The sequence below is a fragment of the Arvicanthis niloticus genome, chromosome 29, assembly GCF_011762505.2.
Source record: "Arvicanthis niloticus isolate mArvNil1 chromosome 29, mArvNil1.pat.X, whole genome shotgun sequence".
Taxonomy (NCBI): Eukaryota; Metazoa; Chordata; class Mammalia; order Rodentia; family Muridae; genus Arvicanthis; species Arvicanthis niloticus.
In genome coordinates, this window is record NC_133437.1 from 17,433,190 (window position 1) to 17,441,282 (window position 8,093).

At 41.5% G+C, this 8,093-nt stretch overlaps 1 protein-coding gene across 6 annotated transcripts in view; it reads right to left on the bottom strand.

Moving 5' to 3' along the window:
* Tent2 (terminal nucleotidyltransferase 2) overlaps positions 1-4,931 on the bottom strand; it is a 53,895-nt gene extending 48,964 nt beyond the window's left edge. For 3 of the 6 annotated variants that reach the window (XM_076927151.1, XM_076927147.1, XM_076927148.1), the window contains exon 1: positions 4,596-4,930. The gene's annotated coding sequence lies outside the window, so the exon portion shown is untranslated. Of the gene's footprint in view, positions 1-457; positions 549-4,284; positions 4,530-4,595 lie in introns of those variants that run through there. The other 3 variants (XM_076927149.1, XM_076927150.1, XM_076927152.1) reach the window with 3 other exon arrangements.
* Positions 4,932-8,093: the final 3,162 nt, after the last annotated feature.

Consider the following 8,093-nt stretch of genomic DNA (forward strand, 5'->3'; position numbering starts at 1 on the left):
GAAAGGGAACCTCACTCATTCACTGTGGGATTACAAACTGGGGGAAAGGGACCCTCACTCATTCACTGTGGGATTACAAACTGGGGAAAAGGGACCCTCACTCATTCACTGTGGGATTACAAACTGGGGGAAGGGAACCTCACTCATTCACTGTGGGATTACAAACTGGGGAAAAGGGACCCTCACTCATTCACTGTGGGATTACAAACTGGGGGAAGGGAACCTCACTCATTCACTGTGGGATTACAAACTGGGGGAAAGGGACCCCTCACTCATTCACTGTGGGATTACAAACTGGGGGAAAGGGACCCCTCACTCATTCACTGTGGGATTACAAACTGGGGGAAAGGGAACCCTCACCCATTCACTGTGGGATTACAAACTGGTCCACACATTCCGGACATCAACGTGGAGAATCCTCAAAAAGCTAAAAATAGCTGGGTGTGGTGGTACGTGCCTGTAATTCCAGCACTCAGGAGGCAGAGTGTTCAAGGCCAGCTTGGTCTACAAAGAGAATTCCAGAAAAGCCAGAGCTACACAGAGAAAACCTGTCTTGAAAAAAATAAGTAAATAAATGAGAGGGGAAAAAAGAAAAAAGCTAAAAATAAATCTACCATATTTGTTGTATTTGCATATATTGTTATGAATTTGCATAATAATACAGCAAGTTTTATGTGTATATATGTGTAAAGAATGACTCAAGCTCCAAAAACTACTAGATTTTCTTTTCTGGCAAGCAAATAAAATAATGAACTACAAAAGCTTTTAATAAAAGGAAAATAATACCTAGACAGTTAAATAAATTAGAGAAAAACTAAGAGGACTGGAAAAATTCTAAGAGTCAGAAATGGGGCTGGCAGAGTCGGAAAAGAAAGTAAAACTCACACGTATAAATTTTGTCCCTTGGTTTTTCATTTCTGTGGGATTAAAATTTTCTAGATTGATAGATTCATCAATCCAAGGTTCATTATAAGTTGTAGATAGGCAACTTATCACCATTATTCGACCTTATTCCAAATGCCTAACTCTACTTTGTACCAGAGACAAAGTATTTCCCATAGGAAATAAGTCTGTGACACTCCTCCACCAAGTCTATACTTCCTGCTATAGAGGGTTTTTTTTGGTTGTTATTTTTTTTTATCAGTAACTGCTGACCTGTACTCTGCTCAGAGGGAAGGGGTGGTTAAGATTTAGTTCCCTTTACTCTGCTTCCCTGAACTAACTTCTCAGTCAGAAACAATCTTTTTCATGGGGTTTATGAAAAAATGTCATAAAGTGGCTAGCTATAATCAATTTTGCTTGACATCTCTCTTTTTTTTTTTTGAATACAGAAACTATGGGCCTAAGTAAAAAAAGCATCTATACTTAGAAAAACTAGAACTAAGAAGTTTTTTGTTTTGTTTGTTTTGTTTTTTTTTTTTCAAGACAGGGTTTCTCTGTGTAGCCCTGGCTGTCCTGGAACTGTCTGTAGACCAGGCTGGCCTCGAACTCAGAAATCAGCCTGCCTCTGCCTCCCAAGTGCTGGGATTAAAGGCGTGCGCCACCACCGCCAGACAAGAAGTTCTATTTCAAGTCATGCACAGGGAGGCACACAACCTGAAATCCCAGTGCTTGGAAAGCTAAGGGAAGACTGTCAGCAGTCTGACTGAGACTGGCTGGGAAACCACAAGTTCATACCAGCCTAAGCCTAACAAGACTCAAAAAACAAGAAAGTTCTTCTATCTCACAGTTAGCAATAGTGGTACATTCTTGAAATCCCAGAACTCAGGAGGCTGAGACAGATGGATGTGAAGTGTTTGAGTTTCAAAGGAGTGAAAACCTATCTCTAAAAGCAAACAAGGGAACTGGACTGTTCCAGGGTCAAGAGCACTGAAGACCCAGGTACAAACTCAATACCAACACAGTGACTCCAGTTCCAAGAAACAATATGCTGGGTTTTATTTTTCCTGGACCCAAACAAATCCTCTATGTCTACATTCAGACTTGAAGATACAGAAATGTAGGTAATAAGCTCTCACTTTTATTTCTGTCCCATTACATGATCAAATACAAATTAAGTAGTAGTCAAAAGATGATGTGGTCTCCAGAACTACTCTACAGCATTAAAACCAGATGACTCTCAGCTTAAAATTTTCATAGTCAAAAATTCTAGGGTACATATCTAATTCAGTATATTCAAATGCAAAATAAGTATTAATTTTTATTTATTATTTTATAGAGAAAGGGTCTCATTGTATAGCCTTGCTGTCTTGGAACTCTATGTAGACCAGGCTGCCCTTGAACTCACAGAGATCAGCCTGCCTCTAAGAAACATTCATTCTTCTGGAGTTCTAAAATACTAGTCAGGTTCTCTCAGGATTTAAGTCAATCTTATCTGACAGTCAAAATAGAAGCATTCCTAAAAAATTTAACCAACAGCATTCCAGGCTTAACCCCCACCCCCAACTCCCAACTCTCCCCCTCATCGCCTGCATGATCCTCTAGAGATGAGAAAGTAAATCAAAGCCCAGAGATTTCAGAACTGTTTTCTAATATACTTCAATAATGATTGTAATGATACTGAAACAATGGTCTACTGCAAAAACACGAGGGAGCCAGGTGTGGTGGCACACACACCTTTGATCCCATCGCTTAAAAGACAGGGGTAGGCAGATGTCTGTGAATTCAAGGCCTGCCTGGTCCAAAAAAAAAAAAAAAAAAAAGTAACTTCTAGGCTAGCCAAGGCTATGTAGAGAGACCCTGACTGAATAGCAAAACAAAACACAAAGATGTTCATAAAATACAGTTTAATGAAATAAGGTCACTATCTTAATAAGTATCTTAATAAGTGAAATATGTTTCACTATCACTATACCAGAACTTCATAAAATTTTAACCATTTTCTTTATAGTCTTAATAAAGCTTCCCCCACTAGAGACTACCTGTGAGTTATTTCACTTTCTGCAGGATAAATTTTATAGTATCATCCAGAAATAGATAGTATCCTAATTTTCATACCTTAAAAGGCTTTTAAATCTGTACTCAACAGTAAAACAGAATAATCTAGATAAAAATGTGTACTGTTTTTAAAAACTATTGTACTACTTTCTAGCCTTGAGAAAAGAACCTGAAAGACCTTGTCTAATATGCTTAAATCAAGCATGTATTAATGCAAGATTAATACAGGTTTATGTGTAAATGAACAGACAGGAGACAAGAGAGTTACAGATTATTTCTAGCCATGGTCTCTTAATTTGCAACTGGAATTCTAGTCAAATTGATCTCTCCAGCAAGTTATAGACTACTCAAGTTTACATAACTGTCTCTTCATCAAGATTCCTTAGAAAGTAGCAGTTACCTACTATAAACAAGAACTGTATAGCTAAATCAAGTTTTGTGTCAACTCTGACCGAGAGTGTTTGATCTGTTCTTTTCTCCACAACAGAAGTCTAACTCCTAAATCCTGTTCAGGACGCACTATCAAAACCACCTTCAGGCTTTGAACAGGGCATTCTTTTTATTAAAAATTAGATTGCCGGGCAGTGGTGGCGCACGCCTTTAATCCCAGCACTTGGGAGGCAGAGGCAGGTGGATCTTTGAGTTCGAGGCCAGCCTGGTCTACAGAGTGAGTTCCAGGACAGCCAGGACTACACAGAGAAACCCTGTCTCGAAAAACCAAAAAAAAAAAAAAAAAAAAAAAAAAAAAAAAAAAAAAAAAAAAAAATAGATTCCATTCAAAAGTTAAGAAAAAAACCTAGCAACATGGCTCCAAATGAACATTTCTCAAATGACCAAGTTTCACTTGTCGTCTATCTTGATCACAGACAATTGGGGCTATTCACACCAACCAACGTTTCTATTACAGGTTACTAATAAGTACAAATTAGTAGTGTTAATAGTTGTTAACACAAGAAAGCCCTGTAGTGCTAAACTATACACTACGATGGTAGTGTGTCTGTACACAAACCTACAGTCTTACCTCACAAAAACCATACGCTAAACATATTAAGTTCCCAACTCTGTCTGACCTGCACAATTTGCTCCTGTTCCTTTTCTTTTATCAACCAACTAATTATTTTAAACAACGCTCAACGGGGCAAAGCAAGAAAAGGAACTTAAATCTCAGATACCAGGAACTATATACCCCTCATGTTCTTAACCAGATAAAGGAGAGCCTAACCCCAAAACTGACTTAGGAGAAGTGTATTCGACCACCAGCCAGTCCCAATCTGTGTTTTTACTGAGATGACTCCATGTCTTAAAGACAATTGCCTTTCCCAAAAGTTAATTAATTTCGACATTTACCTTAGGTCGCCACTGCCTTTTGGAACTCCAGGAGGGAGTCTCAAGACAGTCTTATACTCTTTCGGTCTAGGGAGTGAGGATAGGGCGGGAGGATAGAACTAGCGAGGAGACACAATCAGAGAGAAGCCAGCGGCGCCAACATTCTTCACCAAGTCCAGAGGCGGCCGGGGAACGCCCCTAATCCGGGGAGCTCCGGGAGAGCGCCAGGCTCTCCCGCGCAAAACACAACGCCAGTTTCAGAAAAGTTTCACGCGCCCGGCCAGGGACCAGGGCCTGCACACGTGCGTCCCCACCGAAGCCCCTCAACTCACCGGCGTCCACGCCGAAGGGCCGAGCAGGGCCCTGCGGCACCGCCCGCCAACGCGCTCCCAGGCCCGAGCTGCCGCCCGGGCAGGCAGAGGTAGGAGGAGCGAGGCACGGCGAGGCCCAGCTCGGGCGGGCAACCTAGGACCGGCAGGGCGGCGGAGAGTCGCGAGCCTAAGGCCAGGCCCGCGCGGCCGTGGAAGGTTGGGGGTGGCGACAGCAAAAAGAAAAGGGGAAAAAAAGGGGGGGAGGGGGGCGGAAGACTAAAAAGTCGCCGAAAAGACGGCGTAGACAACTCTGTCGGAGATACCCGGAAGATCAGCGTGACCCCGGAAAGGAATAGCAGCGGGAGCGGAAAGGTCAGACTTCCGGCAACAGACGCTGGAGAGCGCGTTGGCTGAACTGCGCAGGCGCACAGCTTCCCCCGCCTTGTTCCGGCCTGGGAGTCTGCAGGCAGCTTCGAAGGCAGCGGGAAGGGAAGGGACAGACCTGGCCACTCCGACCCACAGTCGGCGGCTGTGCTTCGTGGGCGCCGCTTCCTAAGTCACATTTCCTGCAGGCCTGTTCTGTCCATGGAGGGCCTTCCAGGAGATATCCAAAACCAACCTCCCCATTGCTGGAAAGATCAGTATTAAATTTGGGGTGATTTCCTCCCCCCCCCCAAAAAAAATAAAATAAAAATGCCTATAATGCTCAAAACCACCCACACAGCACCCCGCCCTAGCTCGCACTCACTTGTCCAACAAGCACTGTTGTTTCTCATTGAGAAAGCTTTGGTATCTGGTGAAACTGTCTAAACTGCTTGATTTATTGAAGTAAATCTGAAACAATAGCCCTGTATTGTCCCCATAGGAAGTATAAAAATCTGACCACCCCCCATTCCCACAAGTAATGATCTGTCCCTTTTGTAGATTTGTTTACTGCTTTATGGTTTTCTTCTTAGTTCTTCTGGGGGTTTTTTTTCCCTTGTTTTTGTTATGAAATTTTTAATTTTTCTACTTTCTTAACTCACAAACTAAGGTTCATCTTCGTAATAATACTTAGTGTTCTTTGATAACTTACTATATGAATAATAGCTTAGCTGAATCCCACTTATTCTGAGAAGAGCTTTCATTTCCTTGACCTGCAAAATCTTCATAAATTATATTTAAATCATTTAAATAAAATTAAACCAACCTAAATGTCAGTTGACAGATTAATAGATAGTGAAAAGGTGGTACATATACAAGATGGAGTATTCATCTCTAAATAAAAACAAAAACAGGGCTGGAGAGAACAAAACAAAAAACAAAAACAGGGCTGGCTCGGCGATTAAGAGCAGTGACTGTTCTTCCAGAGGTCCTGAGTTCAATTCCCAGCAACCGCACAGTGGCTCACAACCATCTGTAATGGGATCCAGTGCCCTCTTCTGGTGTGTCTGACAGCTGCAATGTACTCATATACATAAAAGAAATAAATCTTTAAAAAAAATTCATAGAATAATGGCTAGACTTAGAAAGTATAATACTGAGGCTCCATGTCCTCCCTCACATGAGGGCCCTAGCCTATAAAGCCTGTAATTTATTTATGTCAACAGATGTAGATGGTGCTATTGGAAGTGTTACAGCTCTAAGGGAGAAGACGTTCCCAGCAGAAGTGTTACTGCTTCTCTTCTGCAGCGGGGTGGGGTGGCGGGGGGGGGTTCCCCAAAATAAGTGTTATAGCTCTAAAGAGAAAGGTTTCCTGGCAGTCAGGATTCAAAGAATACCACAAATCACGTCATACAACAAACCTCATACAAGACACTAAGAGTGGAAAGCCCAGTAGAGTGGCTGCCTCTGTTCAGGTAAGCAGCAGCAGAGAACTGGGCAGAAGACAGAGTTTATATAGGATTTCCTGGAGGATGTGGGATGGAGCTTTCCAGAATGGCCTAGGTTTGAAGGGATTTTGTGGTCTGATCTTGGGGCAAGCTCAGGGATTGGTGTTTTTTTGTTTTGTTTTGGGTTGTTTGTTTTCTGTAGGGTGGTGCCTGACCACTTGCACACCCCAGGGGCTTGAAACAACCTTTACAATCATTATGAAAGGGGAGGGGGGCCACTGGGGAGAAGATTGGCCCTGGAGCTCCTCAGGGACAAGATCTAGCCATTGGAGCTCTTCAGGGGCTGGGCCTGGCTCCAGGAGTCAGCGCCAGCATCCAGAGTAGTCTACAGGTAAAGCCTAGCAGCTGGAGGTCTTCAAGGGCAAAGTTTACAAAGGGAGTCTCTGCAACCCAGGGAAAGTGTTGAGTTGGTGTAAATAGCCAATAGGTATACTATAACATCTATTCAGTTTTGGTTTGTTTCTTTGGTTTCTCGATTAGGGTCTTACTATGTAGGCCTGGCCATCCTGGAGCCATTTTAATAGCTGACAAAATAGTCCTTCACCAAAAATAATCAGAAGAAATTTGAAGGAAACTACACTATCATTAAAAGAAAATTTATTTTATTTGTCAGGTTTCTCTTAGAGAAACAGCACTGATAGAATGAAAAAAAATATATGTATTATACATATTCATGCATATGCATATTATATATTATACATATTCATACATATGAATATGTATATACATATTGTGATTTATTAAAGTGGCTTACAGTCAGTGGCCCAATTATTCCAAGATAGCTGTCTCCTGACATGAAAATCCAATAGTTTTTGAGTCCACCATGTCTCAGATGGTTTTCAGTATACAATGGAGAGGAGGCTTTAGTGCCTGTAGAAATCAACTTAACCCAAGAATAAGGGAAAGTAGGCATAGAGAGCAGCTTCTTTTTCCATGTCATTTATATAGGCTGGCAATATAAGAATATAGCCGGATATAAGGTGGTCTTCTCACTTCAATGATCCAATCAAGAAAATCCCTCACAAGTTTATTCAGCACCTTAGGTTTGGGTTCCAGATATTGTCAAGATACATATTTACAGATATATTTCAAGTTGACCACTCTGAAATCCATCCCATCCACGAAGAGGATATTTCAAATCTAAACATTTATGCACCAATACAAGAACACCCAAGTTCAAAAAGAAATACTACTACAGCTAAAGCCACATATTGACACACAGTGATAGTGGGTGACTTTAGTACTCCATTCTCACCAGCAAACAGTCCAAACCAGACCAGAACTAAACAGAGAAATGGTGAAGTTATATAGTATCATAAATCTAATGGATCTAGTTAGTATCTAGAGACCATTTTCCCAAACACAGAAAGGAGATAGTTTCTTCTCAGCAGCCATGGAACTTTGTCTCCAAAACTGACCAGATATTAGGACATGAAACAAGTATCAACAAATATAAGAACATTCAGATACATTTGCTTTCCTGTCTGACCACCATGAGTAACACTGGATAACAGCAACAGAATTGTACAACCACATGGAACTGAACAATTCACTGTGAATGAAAACTGGGTCAAGACAGACATCAAAGAAAGAAAATTTTGGTTTTTAGAATTAAATGAAAATGACATCCTAACATCCCCATCATGGG